The following is a 17645-nucleotide window of genomic DNA, read 5'->3' as shown; positions in this document are numbered from 1 at the left end:
GACATAAGCACTGCAACGTGGCATCAGGCTGCTACTGACCTTTTGACAATACATCAGAAGGAAGAGCATCACCTTCTGAACCGCCGCTGACCATGGGTAACTGAAACCATGGCAAGCAAATCCATGGAAAAGGGGAGACTACACTACTAATAACCTAACGCTGTACTTTTCCATTTCTTCAAATATGTACCAGGAAATACCTTCTAAGTAATAGGAAGAGTAAGAAGAAATTGAAAGAGGATGCAGAAGAGTGTGAAAGGGTATCTCAGACTGATTCAGTTCACTTTCCTTCTTCACTGACAACAGGTAGGATGATAAATACCAAGTCTACCAATTAAAGATGAATTTGAGTGAACAAGTTCTTCTTTTAATATGTTAACACCAAGCTGCCTAGAAAACTTACACCCAAAGCAGTCAAAAGAGAATGGACTTTAGAACAGCATTCAAATTTATCTCTGCCACTTATTAGCTATGAGACCGAAAGCAAATTATACTTAACTGAGTCTCAGTTTCCTCCTGTGAAGGATGGGGATAATGACTTCTGTCTTGCAGGGTTGGGATTTTTCCCCCCCTTAATTGCTTTTTCAAAAAAGAAGTTTTATTAAGGCATAATATGTATCACTGGTTACAGAGAAGTTATACCACTGGGGCACTTGGCTGGCTCATTTAGTGGAGCATGAAACTCTTGAGCTCAAGCCCCACACTGGGTGTACAGATTAATTTTTTAAAAATTTTTTAATGTAAATAAATAAATAAACTATATATCCATGAACCATGCCATTTAAACCTTTACACCTAGAAACCACACTCTTTTTCACATTCATTTATTCATGCTTCATTTATTGGACACCTCTTATGGACAAAGCACATGTACATCTAGCATACATAATTTTATATTCTTATGAGCAATTTGATCACTTGTTCAACAGCAGAAACTTACCATGTGTTTCCTACTCACTGCGCATACTCCATAAACAACACCTACCAGATGTGTTGTGTCAAGGCCCCACATGAATGTAATTTTCATTCCCCCACTGGGATTTCTGTCATTTTTGTCTGTTTGTATATCCCCATCATATAGAATAGTGCTTGTAATATATTGGGCACTCAATAAATATTTGTTGAATGGGTGAATGAATCTTTTACCTCTGTTGGGTTCCTATAATAGGTAGACCTTCTTTCTATTTGAACCTTCCTATTTCCCTAAGCATGTTGAAATCTGTTTATTTCCTGAGGTTCACATGAGGCTTAAAATTGTGAAATAAAGGGAAGGATGCCTGCTGACTTTAGTCACCTTAAGAGAAGTGGTAACACACTGAAATTGACACAAAAGATAGTTCAGCCCAGGTCAGGTCAAATGGATATAAGCCAAAGATTTAGTCATTCTGAATTGCCACATCTTTTTAAGACAATATAATAACAATGGCCAGACACTGTGCTAAGTACATTATAGAGACGATTACATTTATTCCTTCTAATAGTCCTAAAAGACTGGTGTCATTACCCCTACTTTACAGATGAAGGAAGTGGGATTTAGAGAAGACAATGTATCTAAGATCAAGCACCCAGATGGTAAGTAGTGGAGCCAGCATTCCAACTCAGGTCTTGTTGACTCTAGAAAATTACTCTGAACCACTTTGCCACATTGCCTCATCTGAAAACCAAAGCCCCTGAATGGGAAATAGACCTGTACAGAAGCAACCAGATTCAGTCTCGAAGTAATCTTGAACCATGAGTAAGAGAGGGTCAAGATCCAAATCTCAACATTATTATTCATAGACACTCAACACCATTAGTACCAGGCTTTTACCCAGAGAAGGCGAAGAACTTCCCCTACTGATCAGCTGTTACTTATTTTAAATACCACCCCTCTGAATGACTCTTATTCACATACTATCAAAGTAGGTCATTGGAGATCAATAATATTCTACGTGAAAGCATGCAGGCTGGAAGTATTTTTTAACAATTTTGAGTTTTGGGGGGCAGCTGGGTGGCTCAGTTGTTAAGTGTCTGCTTTTGGCTCAGGTCATGATCTCAGGGTCCTGGGATGGAACCCCGCATCGCATCGGGCTCCCTGCTCAGCAAGAGGCCTGCTTCTCCCTCTCCTACTCCCCCCTGCCTGTGTTCCCTCTCCCGCTGTGTCTCTCTCCCTGTCAAATAAATAAATAAATAAATTTTAAAAAGAAACATCTTTGAAGCTTTTATTATAGAAAATTTCAAACATATCAAAAAGAGAGAGAAAAGTATGGCTATCCACCACTCAATGAGTATAATCCAGTCCTAAAAATGTTTCCTCTAAATGAACAAGGAAAACAAACTTAGGCAAGTGTGTTAGTTTGCTAAGGTTGCCACAATAAAGTACTACAGATAGCATGGATGGAACAATAACAGTTTATTCTCTCACAGTTCTGGTCTAATGACAAAAAATCATTACACCAAAAGCAAAGGAATTACTGTTTAAAAAGTGGTGTAAATTTTTCAAGAGCCACTATGGTGAAAAGTCATTAATTGAGCAATTATTCTTTAAGTCTCTACAATGAGCCTCCAGGGTTCAAGTCACCCAGCTTTACTTATCAACCTATGGCTCAACTATTCCCTCACCCAGTGCCTGCTCCCCTGCCCAGATTATTTTGAATCAAGTCTATATCACATTTTATCTATAAACTAGAATTACTTTGGAAAAGAAACATTGCTCAGCTTTTAACAGATGACATGCAAACCACAGTGGAGCAAAGTTTTACAAGTATTGCCCAATATTACATCAAATTTCCTGATAAAAGAATCGTTCCATACTAAGCATTTATGGTTTAGACATCATTTCAAAGCTCAACTCTGTCATTATTAGCTGTATGACTTTTGGCAAATTATGTAGCTTCTGTAAGCCTCAGCTCCCTCATTCAAAAAAAGGGGGCTGATAAAGGTATTTCACATTGTTGTATTGAGTAAAAAAAATACATAATTCACTTAGCACAGACCTGGCTTCATAAATGGTTATAAAGATAGCTAAATTTTTCTTCTAATGTCTGGCATAGAGCGAATGTTCAATAAAGTGTTACTTACCACACAGTTATTTCATTGCTCTGAGGGACTCCTGTGACACCTGACGGGCTTTGTTGTTATGGTTACCCAGGCTTGATACTGCTGATGAAACTATCTGACTCTAAATCTAGAATCCTCCTCCAAGGATGGACCTTCCCGAGGCACAGCTCAGCTGAGCAGTCCCTCCCCTTCTCCTCACACCCTCAAGCTAGTCAAAAGTCGCCCTCAAGTTGATACTTAAAGAAAAGTAGGTAAAGCAGAAGTTAGAATTCACCAAACTATATGTGAGCAAGTGAAAGGTCTAGAAATAGCTCCACATAGTAAGCATGAGAAGATTTTCAAAAGCCACACAGCAGCTATGCAAATATGCTACAACAAAGAAATGAAGAAAATGATAAGACAATAAAACAACAGAATGAGATGAAAAGGGAGACAGAGGAAACAAATCAAGGGCCAAAGGAATACTACTGAAGAGCTATTAAGAAAATATAAACTAAAGGGGAAATAATACATATTTCCTGAAAATTGAATTATTAGTGCAATAAATAGGCTTAGTTTTGTTTTTCAACAAATGCAAGGAAAAAATTCAAAGACATTAAAATAAGTGTAGAGAAGATAATAGAAATGAAAGACAGACCAAAACACTCTGACATAATGACAACAGACATCCATGAAGCAGCAAACCTAACAAATCATACAGAAAAAAAAAGTTTAGGGGCGCCTGGGTGGCTCAGTGGGTTAAAGCCTCTGCCTTCAGCTCAGGTCATGATCCCGGGGTCCTGGGATCGAGCCCCGCATCGGGCTTTCTGCTCAGTGGTGAACCTGCTCCTCCCCGCTTCTCTGCCTGCCTCTCTGCCTACTTGTGATCTCTGTCTGTCAAATAAATAAATAAAATCTTAAAAAAAAAAAAAGAATCAAATCTGCATATTAAAGGAGCACACATGTTGTAAACAAAAAAATGATATAACATAAGCAATACTGAGATATATCTCAGTTGTAACTGAACTTTAAGGATAAACAATTCTTCAGGTAAACAAGCAAGAAAAATAAGTAATCCACAAGGGGTTCTGTTTATTTTATTTTTGTAAGTCAAGGAGGCTTCAAACTCTCCCTGGTCTTATTCCATGCCAGAGGTACTGAAACATCCATAAAGACGAGTTGTCATTCATCTATAATGGTAAAAAGCAAACATCTCAAATATGAAGATTAAAAAAAAAAAAAAAGACCTCTGGGAAAATAGCACACATGAATCCTCCTTAGAAAAAACATCCAATGATGATTCAAATGAAGAAGATAATTGAAGAAGTCATGGTAAAAGACCACATTCTGTACCTTTGGCAAAAGGCAAAAGAGCAGGGTGCCTGGGTGGCTCAGTCAGTTAAGTGTCTGTCTTTGGTTCAGGTCATGATCAAGCCCCACATCAGGCTCCAAGCTCAGTGGGGATTCTGCTTCTTTCTCTGTACCTCCCCACTCTCTCTCTCTCTCAAATAAATAAATAAAAATCGTAGGGGGAAAAAAAAGGACAAAAGAGCAATATCCACCAAGTTCTAAGAAAAAAAAAAGTGTGACTCAAGATTTTATATCCAGCTAGGTTATTTTTTCAAGGTAATAGAAAGACATTCTCAACACTATAAATACTTAAGGAATACAGCTGCTATAAGCTATTCTTGGGGATGGGGGTCTACTTGATGATGAAATCCACACAAATCAGAGAGGAATTAAAGCAAAGAGCTCAAGAATGAAGAAGAGATGATTTAAAAAAAAAAACTGGTACAGAACACTGAATTCACTTAAATATAGAACAAAGATGATTAACCAACTGTGGAAATTATGGTTACACTACAGAATGTGAATATTAAAAACCATAACCACATAAAAATGAAATGAACCAACTAGACTCAGTAGAGGAAAGAGGAGATAGAGGACTGTGTAGTGACTGATGTTTTTAGCTCACCTAGAGGGCATGAAAGACACTCTCTAAAAGTACAATGTGAAAATGAAAAAAAAAAAAAAACAATGACTCAAAACTGTCAATGCCTATTACAATTTCTTCCCAAATCTTATGAGTATCTTTAAAGAACTAATGTTTCTTGTTTTTTTGGCCTTATTTTTTTTTTAAGATTTTATATATTTATTTGACAGAGAGAGCACAAGCAGGCAGAGAGGCAGGCAGAGAGAGAGAAAGGGAAGCAGGCTCCCTGCTGAGCAGAGAGCCTGATGCGGGGCTCCATCCCAGGACTGCGAGACCATGACCTGAGCCAAAGGCAGATGCTTAACCCACTGAGCCACCCAGGTGCCCCCATTTTTTTTTGGATTTTTTTAAAAAGACTTTATTATTTATTTGAGAGAGAGAGTGTAAGTGACAGCATGAATGGGGGGAGGTGCTGGGTAGAGGGAGAAGCAGACTCTCCTCAGTGAAGAGGGAGCTCAATGCGGGGCTTGATCCCAGGACCCTGGGATCGTGACCTGAGTGGAAGGTAGATGCTTAACCAATTGAGCCACCCAAGTGCCCCAGAACTAATGTTCCTTGTAATAAACAAACATTTAAAGTTCAATTCCCTCACTTTCACTTTTGTAACAGCTTCACTTTAGTTCCTTTTTCTTTTGTCAAATTTAAATAGGATTAAAGTAGCACATTCAGAATGATCTCATTCTTGACTAGCAATCTTTTTTTTTTGTATGTAGGTAGGATGTTGAAAGCAATGTTCTCTCTTATGACAAGGGTTAAATGGTGGGTTTAGGGGTAGTTTTTATTTCTTCTTTCTTTTTTCTTTTTTTTTAAAGACAGAGTGTGTGGGGGCAAGGGGAAGGGGCAGAGAGACAGGAAGAGAATCTCAAGCAGACCCTGCACTGAGCTCAGAGCCTGACTCAGGGCTTGGTCTCACCACCCTGAGATCATGACCTGAGCTGAAACCAAGAGTCCAATGCTCAACTAACTGAGCCACCCAGGCATCCCAGGGGTGGTTTCTTCTCCCTGTCCTTTGCTATATTCTTCTTCTCCTCCTTTTTCTTCGCCTTCTCCTCCTCCTTCTTTAAAGTGGACTTGCATTATGTTTACAAAAACAGTAATCAGTGTTCTAAACTGTAAAAGTGAACACAGAAAAAAGTTGGGTCAATGCACGGAATCTCTACCATAACTCACCTGGTTATGAGTCCATAGATAGGACTTTAACAACCCTAGGCCACATAAATGCTCTATAAAAAGAAAACACCAGTTGCGAAGAAAATGCCATGTAAGCAATGGTAGTAAAGACGATATGGACAAGGTGGTAGGAGGGCAACCTGAAAAACTGGCACAAGCTTTGGTTTGGGAGTCTCAAGACCTGAGTTCTTGTTCTGGTTCAGATACTTACGCTTTGTGTCACCTTGGATAATCTCCATGTCACCTTGGGCACATCACTGAACCTTTGTGAGCACATGGTCCAACACTGCAAAATATTCCCATTTCTCACGAAAAAGTAGGAGTATGTATTTTTAGGTAAAATATCATGGTATTTAAATTTTGGCAACTAACCCAAAATATTTTAAACACTTAGACTAAATAGAGCATATCTGAGGTCATATTCAGCCTGTGGTCTTACCACTTGGTGATCAACACCATTCACATCCCCCATCAGTGGACAAAACTGGGACTAATGGGAACTTTCCAGGAGTCTGCTGGAGCCAGTTCATACACACTCACAAGATCCAGATGTGTGATTCAATGACATCACACTGGTAGACTGAAATCAGCCATGGTCACAGTATTTACACCATTGAAATCATAGCTGGTTATGAAACATTTACTATAATACCACTGTAGCTATCTGTCCCAACTGATCCTATGGTTATTGTACTTCATGTCAGAACCAGAAGAAATCTAAGATATTTAGTAAGAAGTGAAAAGTTAATCTAGTTAAGGCAAAAAGGGGAGAATTTTTTTTAATTTAAATTCAATTAACTAACATATCATGTATTATTTTGTTCAGGGGTACAGATCTGTGATTCATCAGTCTTATATAATACCCAGTGCTAATTACAACACATACCCTCCCCAATATCCATCACACAGTTACACCATCCCTCTATTCCCCTCCCCTCCAGCAACCTTGTTTGTTTCCTACGATTAAGAGTCTCTTACAGTTTGTCTCTCTCTCTGGTTTTGTCTTGTTTCATTTTTTTCCTCTCTTCCCCTATGATCCTCTGCCTTGTTTCTTAAATTCCACATATCAGTGAGATCATATGATAATTGTCTTTCTCTGATTGACTAATTTGGCTTAGGATAATAGAAAAAGGAGGGAATTTAATTGAAAAAAAAAAAAAAGGATTGATCTACCAATCCTTAGGGAAACCAGAAATGTGGCCTTCTGATTAATACAATAAAAGTTAGGGGAGCCTGAGTGGCTCAGTTGGTTAAGCGTCAGACTTTTGAAGAACTCAGGTCATGATCTGGGGGTAGTGAGATCAAGCTCCCCGGGTGCTGCATGTTCAGCACAGAGTCTGCTTGTCCTCCCTCTGCTTTCCCCCTGCCCCCTGCTCACATGCTCTATCTCTCTCAAATAAATAAATAAATAAAATCTTTTTTAAAAATGAAAGAAAAGCCATAGGACTCTTTGTCACCTAGAATCCCTCTCTCTCCATCACTAGTGTTGGCCTCTCTGTGGGCCTTAGCTTCCTTCCCTCTTATAGCTTCTCTGTGGCAAGATCAAGACTAGAGGTAGCAAAGAGGAGCTCTTGCTCCCCAAGAGCACAGGTCTGCTGCTGGCACATAGGGTTCCTTCTTCCTCTGGAAGAAAGAAGAGAGGGAGCCTCACACCAGGGTGTACAACAGTTTAGTAGGAAACACAGGCTTGGTTTCAATCCTTACTGGCCCCATCTGGGTGCCTGGGTACAGTGCACCAATTGCGTAACTATATAAAATGGCGCTGTATAAACACATTCTCCGAAAGTACTACTTTTCAATAAGTTTTGGCTAAGATGCTGATGTAATGATGTTAAGAATGTGATGAAAACACAACAGGGAAGGAAGAATTGTTGGTTCAAATTGAACTGAAAATATCCATAGTTAAGCTTGGAAATCCAAAAGAAGGGCCCTCCCCTCACCTTCCCCTATTTTATAAACTTGGCATTTGGGAATAATTTGAGATTTATGAAAAACTGCAAAGTCACAGTTCCCAACCCAAGAAATGGAATGGCCCAGATGAAATACTTCTGTAACCTTACTGAGACTTGAAAAAGTATAAACATTTGATTTCACTTTCTGTTTAGTCCATTAGCAAAAAAAAAAAAAAAAAAAAAAAAAAAGGTGAGGGTGGCTTTAAAGTTCAGAATCTTGTGCTAAATTTGTTTGAAATTGTTTTGAAATAATCGCCAAGTGGTTATTTCCCCATACTTATCTCCATATAATATCTAATATTGAAAATAAAGTCAAAGGAAGGAAAAGGCTATTAATAATTATGACAAGGGCAGTTCATTCGTTGCCTTCATTCATTTGACAAGTTTGCCACAGCTTTTGATATGCCCAAAGCGTATTATGGTAAAGGGCAAAGAGTGATGTGGAAGATAAGCACTATCTTTACCCTAATGGAACTTCTAGTTTAATGGAGACAGGCCAAAGATACAATGGCCTGGAGGACAAGGGAAAGAAACTTAAGTTTGTGAAATGGGATGACTAGGTAGGACCTGTGACAAACCGAAAAGAAGATGTACTAACTAAAGTTCTTCAAGTTTAATTTTAAGAAAAGCAAATACCAAAACAAAAATCTATGTGGGCCATGGAATACATATGCAGGTACATTAGGCCTATACACTTCTTGAAACATTAAATAATTGCAAGAATAATCATGTAAGTGGAAGTAAAGACTATTTTTTCAAGTTTATGATGCTATGAGGAAGTCTAGTAATGGCCCCTGACTACAATTCCTAAAGAAATTATATTTTCTCAGAGACCTGACCGATTAGTAGAACTCGGGCAATAAGCACTGGGGAAAGAAGATTTAAGATAAACGTAACAGTAGGGGAATCAGGATCTTTGAAGCTGACGGAAGGCCAGAGAATAAGAGGGGAAAATACCAAGAGATGAGCTGAAGTTCCAGGGACCAGATAATGAAACACTGCGCAGGCTGTGTTGAGAATTTCCAACCTACCCTAAAACTAATGAATACTCATTAGAGGATTAGAAACAAGGTAGTGATTTGTTCCTTCATGTGTACTTACAATTCACTCTTGTTGGGAATATATAGAATCAAATGGAGAGAGTCGTCAAGATCGAATGTGGCTGGAACAGTCTAGATGTTAATGCAATAGTTCAGGTGGATGTGTTGGGAATGGACCAAGGGGCCGGTGGTCAAAATGGAGAGATATTTTATCATTTGGAATTAGGAGTAGTTGTGACAGAAAACTCCAAATTAGTGACTTGGACAAACAGATGTTTATGTCCTTCTCATATAATTGAAATCTACATAATTGAGAAATGGGTATTAAGGAGGGCACTGGGTGTTATATGCAACTGATGAATCACTAAATTCTACCCTGAAACTAATAATACACTATATATTAACTAAATTGAATTTAACTAAAAGATTTTTTGTAAAATAACTGAAGTCTGCACTTGGTCAAGCTAGGATTGGATTAGTAACTCCACAGTCACCAAGAACCAGATTCCCTTTATCCTGTTTCTCAACATGTGACTTCTACCTTGTAGTCCAAGATGGCTGCTCTAATTCCAGCCATACCGTTTTCATTCTAGCCAAATGAATGAGAAAGGGAGGGGAAAATGTATGTCCCCTCCTTCTAAGAGCACTTTTAGAAATGAAACATGATGCTTTCAGCAAAAATTCATTAGCTAGATCTTATTCACATGGCCCTATCTGGTTGCAAGGAGTGTTGAGAAATAAAATGGTCGTTCTAGAAACTACAGATCCAGCAAAAACTCAAGAGTTCTATAACAAAGGATGAAAAGAACGAACACTTGGGGAAAGTCAACATCTTCTGAAATGGAAATAGATAAAGTTGAGATATGTTTTAGAAATAAAATTAACAGGGGGCTCTGGGTGGCTCAGTGGATTAAAGCCTCTGCCTTCGGCTCAGGTCATGATCCCGGGGTCCTGGGATCGAGCCCCACATCGGGCTCTCTGCTTCACGGGGAGCCTGTTTCCTCCTCTCTCTGCCTGCCTCTCTGCCTACTTGTGATCTCTGTCAAATAAATAAATAAATATTTAAAAAGAAAAAAAAAGAAATAAAATTAACAGGATTTAATGATCAATTTAATGGGGATTGGGTGAGGAAAAGAGAATAAACAAACCTGATTTTCACTAATCTGTAATAATCAATTGGATAAGTGATACTACCTTTCCAGAAATGGAGAAATGAAAAAAGCAGCAGATTGGAGACAAGGGAAAAGAATTAGCTACTGAGAGCATATACATCTAGCTGGCAAAATTATAAGAGAAACAACTTAATCAGTGTTCTTGCATACACTTTCAAAGATGTTCTATGCCCCTAGGTACTCTATACCATACATCATGTGTATATGTGTATGATCTGTGTCCATAACCACATGTGCACATACACACGCACACACACACACTTTTTTTTTTTTACAAAAATGATAGCTTTCAATTATACCATTACATATCTTGAATTATTCACTTTGTGTGCCAACAATATAGATCTATGATTTTTTTCTTGGCATTTCTCTTTTATTTTTTTTAAAGGCTGTATTTATTTATTTGAAAGAGAGAGTGAGAGTGAGAATGAGAAGGGAGAAGTTCAGAGGGAGAAGCAGACTCCTGGCGGAGCTGGGAGCTCGATGAGGAACTCGATCCAGAGACTCCAGGATCATGACCTGAGCCGAAAGCAGTAACCAACATGAGCCAAGCATGACCAAATGAGCCACCCAGGTGCCCAGCATTTCTCTTATAAATCAATAGGAAATCAAAACTAGAATCATAAGTTAAAAAATGCAATAATACTGTTTTTTTATTTACCTGTATATGTAAACAAGTGTATAATTACATTTGATTTTTATTTCTTTGTATGACCTATAAAGTTATACCTGAGAACTCCCCTTAACACTGCTTTTTTTTTAAAGATTTTATTTATTTATTTGATGGGGGATAAGAGAGAGAGCACAACCAGGGGGAGCATCAGAGGGAGAGGGAGAAGCAGTCTCCCCACTGAGTAGGGAGCCTGATGCAGGACTCAATCCCAGGACTCTGGGATCATGACCTGAACAGAAGGTAGATGCTTAACCAACTGAGCCACCCAGGTGCCCCTCCCTTTAACACTTCTTACATAGTAGGTCTATTCTTAATAAACTCTCTTAACTTTTGTTTATCTGGTAACATCTTAATTTTCCCTTTGCTCTTGAAGGATGGTTTTGTCAGATGAAGAATTCTTGACTTTTCCCAACATTTCTTTTTAGAGATCCACTTAGTTGAGAGAGAGAGAGAGAGAGCACCACATCTGCACGAGGAGGGGGAGGGATAGAGGTGGGAGGAGAGAGAGAGAGAGAGAAAATCCTCAAGCAGACTCTCCAGAGTCTGATGTGGGGATTGATCCCAGGACCCAGAGATCATGACCTGACCCAAAACCAAGAGCTAGCTGCTCAACCAACTGAGTCACCCAGGAGTCCCTCACCAACATTTTAAATATTGTTTCTGCCTAAGAAATTGATTGTTAGCCTTATTAAAAATCCCTTGAACACAATCAGTTTCTTCCCTCTTACTGCTTTCAAGATTCTGTCTTTGTCTTTCAACAGTTCAATAATAATGTGTCGCAGTATGAATTTCTTTGCGTTTATCATACTTGGAGTTTGTTGAGCTTCCTGGACATATCAGATTGGGAAGTTTTTGATCACTATTCCTTTAAGTAATCTCTTTGCCTCTTCCTCTGTCTCCTCCTTCTAGGACTCCCAAAACACATTTGTTGGTTGGCTTAATGGTACCCACAAGTATCTTAGGTTCTCTTCACGTTCCTTTTTTTTTTTCCCCTGATTCTCCATATGGATTATTTCAATTGTCCTATCATTAAGTTCACTCATTTGTTTCTTCTCTCTGGTCAGTCTGCTGTTGAACCTCTCTAGTCAACTTCTTATTTCAGTTACTCTACTTTTCAGCTCCAAAATTTCTATTTGGCCATTTCTTTTCATTTCTATTTCTTTATTGGTATTTTCGTTGTGTCCATACATTATTTTTCTGGCTTCCTTTAGCTCTTTGAGCATATTTAAAACTGTCAATTTAAAGTCTTTGTCTAGTAAGTCCAAAAGATAGTTTCTGTCAGCTTATTTTTATCTCTTCAATAGGCCTTCTTTTATCTTTGTATAATTTTGTGATTTTTTAAACTGAAAACTACACATTTGAATATTACAATATGGTAAGTCTGGAAATCAGACTTTCTTCCTTCTCCAGAGTTTGCTGTTCTTGATTATTGAAGGCCACAGCTGTCCATTTGTCTGTAATTTTTCCAAGCGCTTCTTGTAGAGACTGTATTCCTTGTTGTATATTGTCATTGAAGTCTGTTTCTTACCTGTGTTCAGCTAGTTCTTTGAAAGATACTTCCTTGATGCCAGGAATTAAAACACCAACCAAACAAAAAATAAACATCTCTCCCATTCTTTGCACATTAGCTGTGTTGGGGCACTCTTTCAACACATAGCCAGAATTCTTATAGTTTTGCCTTAGCTTTCACCTGTTACTTGCACCAAGCCTAGAGATCATCCCAAGTAGAAAGGTGGGGTTTGCCTGGGTCTTTCCTGAGGATGTGTCCTGTCTTGGGCATGTATGTGGCTTTTTAAATTCCCCAGTATATATGTGGGCTTTTCTGAATGTCCTAATTTAAAAAAAAAAAAAAAAAAAAAAGCCCCATCTTTCCTTCCAAGCTGTAAGTAGTCTGCATGTAATCTTTATGCCCTAGGCAGCTGCAGAGTTCCTTTATTCACCTTACAATATCTAAGTAATGTCCACCACTTTTCTGCCCAGAATAATTTCTGAGTTAAATGAAACAAAGGCACACCTTGTGTTAGTCCTTCAGGTATTCTTCAGACAGAGTAGAACAGACAAACACAATGACTTGCTAATAAGGCTTCCTCTGCTCTCTCTGGAGCCAAGACCAAAGTCCCACACTGGGAACTTAGGCTGCTTTCTTCAAGACTGCCACTGTACCAGAAAGGGGTGGGGCAAGGGTAAGGAAAAATGCCACAGAGATTTCCTACTACTTTTAAGTTCTTTTTCTTGATTCAGCATTTGCTTGGTTGCTCTAAATTTTTTACTATCTTCCAGAGTTCTGACAGAGTTGGCTTTAACAATTTCTGACTTTTTATAAAAATGTTTCTGGCAGGGGATGGATGTTTGGAGCTGCCTAGATTATGCCGATGATATCAACTTTTGGTAGGCTTTTCAACTATGAATTTTGAAATAATTTCAGACTTTAAAAAAAAGATGCAAAAATAGTGCAAAGAATTCCTCTACTGTTCTATAGCTGTCCCAAATGTTAACATCTTTTTTTTTTAAGGATTTTATTTATTTATTTGATAGAGATTACAAGTAGTCAGAGAGGCAGGCAGGGAGAGAGGAGGAAGCAGGCTCTCCGCCAAGCAGAGGGCCTGATGCGGGGCCCAAACCCAGGACCCCAAGACCATGACCCAAGCCAAAGGCAAAGGCTTTAAACCACTGAGCCACCCAGGTGCCCCCCAAATGTTAATATCTTTTATGAACACAAACAAATTGATCAAAACCAAGAAATTAGGGGCACTTGGTTGGCTCAGTCAGTTAAGCATCTGCCTTTGGCTCAGGTCATGATCTTGGGGTCCTGGGATCAAGTCCTGCTCAGCGGGAAGTCTGTTTCTCTCTCTGCCTCTCCCCTCACTCATGCTCACTTTCTCTCTCTCAAATAAATAAATAAAATCTTAAAAAAGAAAAACAAGAAATTAGTTTTGATACATTACTATGAGCAAATATACACACCTTCAGATGTTTCCAATTACCTTACTAATGATCTTTTTTGAGTCCAGGATGGAATTCAAAATCACTCATTTCATTTAGTTTTCATGTCTCTTAAGTTTCTCCAATCTGGGAGAATTCCTATCTTTTTTGTCTTTCATGACCTTGACAGTTTTAAAGGGCACCTTAAATGAAGAGTCATTTAAAGTATGTCTCTCAGGGCGCCTGGGTGGTTCAGTGGGTTGAGCCTCTGCCTTCAGCTCGGATCATGGTCTCAGGTCCGGGGATCAGGCCCCACATCGGCTCTCAGCTCAACGGGGAGGCTGCTTCCCTCTCTCTCTCCGTCTGCCTCTCTGCCTGCTTGTGATCTCTCTCTCTGTGTCAAATAAATAAATAAAATCTTTTTTAAAAAATGTATGTCTCTCAATGATATTTCTTAATGGTTAAATTCATGTATGTATTTTCTAAAAAGATTACTATATAAGTGATATTGTATCATCCCATTGCATCATATCAGAAAGCATATGATGTTGATATTGTAAAGATAGTTTAGAGAGTTCTCAGCCCGTTTCCCCTAATGTCAACATCTTACATAAACATGACATCTTTGTTAAAAGTAAAAAATTAAAATGGGTTATTAACAATACTATTAACTATAGACATTACTTGGATTACCAGTTTTTTCACTATCCTTTTTCTATTCCAAGACACAATTCAGGACCTCACATTACAATTAGAGGTAGCTCCTTTTTTATATGAATACTCTCACTAACCCATAGTACAGGAGTCCCACCCCTTCCCTCTCCACATTAGAACCTTGATTCACTAATAATACGGTTACCAATGGTTACCAAGTTTCACTTCTCACATCTCCCCACCATGAGAGAGGAACTGCCCATACTTTCTGTGGTTCACATTCAACAATCCTAAAGAAGGGTTTTATTTGGATTGACTTGTGACAAGTGGCTTCCACTGGAACAATCAGATATGACTGAGAAGGGAGGGTCTAATAATATGACATAGCTACTGGGAGTCTACCCTAAGGAAGCAGAGCTGTTCCTACACAAAGGGAATCATTATAAACTGGGCAGTGACCTCATCAATAGTAACCACATAGCCCATTCACCTCATTTCACAGATGAAGAAACTGAAATCTGAAGAGATAAGTAACTTTCCAAAGGCGCAGAGCTAGTCCTTAATGAAATGAAGGTCAAACCCAGGCTTTCTAATTCCCAGTCCTAGACATTTGCCTCTACATCCCTACCATGATGGTGGTACTAATCCCAAGAATTAAAGAATGTGAAATTAGATGTGAACTCAAAGTTTATCTAGCTCTTGGTGATGTGTGAATTTCCCAGCATAACCAAGCTGACTTCAGAGTAATGGAAGCTATTCATATTTATTTTTCTCTAATATTAAGGTTTCCAAAGTAATTCACATTCAGCAGGCTAGGATGTAAATTGTTCTACTTAGCAAAGAATTGCGTGGAGTAGAGGTGGGGGGTGAGTAGAAAGATATCCATCAACAGGTTTGTTAAACAACCTAGACTAAAACCATATAATAAAATACCATACAACGTATATGTGTGTTGACACAGGAAGCTATTTCACAAGTCTTAAGTAAAAAACCAAATTCAAGTCAAAGGTGTGAATAGTGTAAACCCATTTATGTGGGAGACAATGGAAACAGCAAATGTCACCACACTGTTTAGTCTTCATCAATGACAGGTAGGATTAGAAAATACTTTTTAGTTTCTTCATTATAATTTTCTATCATGCTTGAATTTTTAAGCAAGTATGAACTGAAGGCATGACACTAAGTGAAAGAGGTCAGACACAAAAGATCACAGAGTATAAGATTCCATTTGTATGAAATGTCCAGAATAAGCAAGCCCATAGAAATAGAAGGGAGATTACCGATTGCTGGGGGTGGTGTGAGGGAGGAGTGGGTGACTGCTTAATGAATATGGGGTGATGATAATGTTTTAGAAACAGATGAAGATGAGGGCTGCACACTCTGAATGTACTACCTGCCACTGAATTGTACATTTTTAAATGGTTGACAATGTTTCATGAATTTTGGCTCAATTAAACCAAAATATTTTCCTGAAGAGAGGAAATCTCAGTATCCACCTATGCTCTACTATGGGCCTTGGGCAAATTGCTTATCTTTGCTATGTCAGTTCATCTATAAAATAAAAACTGTTGAAGCAGCTGCTCTCTAAAACCCATTGAGGCTCTAATACTATGATTCTAGACACATTCAACTTTTATTCATTCTCTTTTGATTCAGGCAGACTGGATAAGCTATTTTTCTGACATCCTATTGCTGACCTAATATGAAGAGGGAATAAGAGGTAAACCACTACTTTTAGAGATCACAAATGTATAGATTCATCTAAGCCCAATAATGAATGGCAAGTGATCAACAAAGTATGTGGGAGCAACAAAGTCAGAGGAGTAAAGTTAATAACCATAGGTAACGTGTACTGATTATCTTCCACAGGCCAGTTACTGTGTTAAATGCCTTATGAATATTATTCATATTTTCACAGGCGATCCTTAGAAGAAAACCACAAAGCTCCAAAATGGTAAGTAACTTGCCCAAGACCACTCAACTAGTAACAGGCAAAGTGGTGTTGAAACTCAGGTCTATTTATACTCCAAAGTCTGTGTTCCTTCCACTTTTTCATGCTGTTTTCCAAAAAGAAAAAGCACTGAAGGAAAATGACCTGGTGCTGAAGGCAAGGAAACACAAAAGCAAACTGGAAAGAAAAGATAAAGAAAAGTGAAAAGGGAATGAACGGTGACAATCCACAATTATCTCTATGGTTGAGATTGGATCCTCTTTAGGCCAATGTTCACCCTAGTCTTCTGGTATGCTTTCTGTATAATTATGACAAACTCTGTTTTTTTTAACCATAATCTGCTAAGAACAAAGTTTCACTGAGTTTAAAGAATCTTATATGCAGGTTTCCATGAAGGGAGGTCTAAAAACCATTAGATTGAATATTACTGATTGTATATTATTTTGTCCTTTCATTTTAACAAAGAAAGGAGGTAAACGGAAGGAGAAGTAGCTTCCAAAATAGATAAAGGAGAGATAAATATAAAGAATTAGAGTCAGTTGAAAGAACAAGTAATATTGGAAGGATAAAATAGTTAAAGCAAGTGTACAACTCACTAAGATAAAGAATCAAAGATCAAATACAATTACTACCAAGTAATTTTAAAGCAGATAAAAACTGTGAGGGAGCAGTAGAGACCAGCTATAGTTTTCTCAGCATAAGAAGTTGCATGGTAAAAGAAATTTAAAGTTTTGGTCACAGAGGGCAAAGTATGTCCCAGACCTTTATTTGTAAAGGACACCAGACTGCTGACTGGTAGAAGTCACTTGGCAAAAATCAGGGAAGAGCTAATGGACAAAGTGGACACCAACCAGTGGCTGGTGAGTCTGGAGGGAATGACTACTTCATTATGGAACCAAAGAGGGAAATGGAAAACGGAAGGTGGTTAACACTCTAAGAATGGCAGGTTTGACCAACAGCCAGAAGAAAAAATGTTTTAGAAATAAGGTAGATCTAAAAACTCTCTCTAAGTAAACTAGTTTTCAAATCAAATTCACCAAGTAAAGAAGGAGGTCCTCAAAGAGGGGAAAGAGAAAAAACAAACAGCATGCATTGACCCA

The 17645-nt window shown here is 38.3% G+C and overlaps 1 long non-coding RNA gene across 1 annotated transcript in view; it reads right to left on the bottom strand.

Moving 5' to 3' along the window:
- The window catches only part of LOC116572781, a 32218-nt gene extending 28942 nt beyond the window's left edge, over nt 1-3276 (bottom strand). Inside the window, exon 1 of the long non-coding RNA XR_004278508.1 lies at nt 3061-3276. This is a non-coding gene — a long non-coding RNA (uncharacterized LOC116572781). The remainder of the gene's footprint in view (nt 1-3060) is intronic.
- Nucleotides 3277-17645: the final 14369 nt, after the last annotated feature.

Source organism: Mustela erminea, chromosome 14 (genome assembly GCF_009829155.1).
Source record: "Mustela erminea isolate mMusErm1 chromosome 14, mMusErm1.Pri, whole genome shotgun sequence".
NCBI classification, from domain to species: Eukaryota; Metazoa; Chordata; class Mammalia; order Carnivora; family Mustelidae; genus Mustela; species Mustela erminea.
This window is presented reverse-complemented; position numbering and strand designations above follow the sequence as displayed.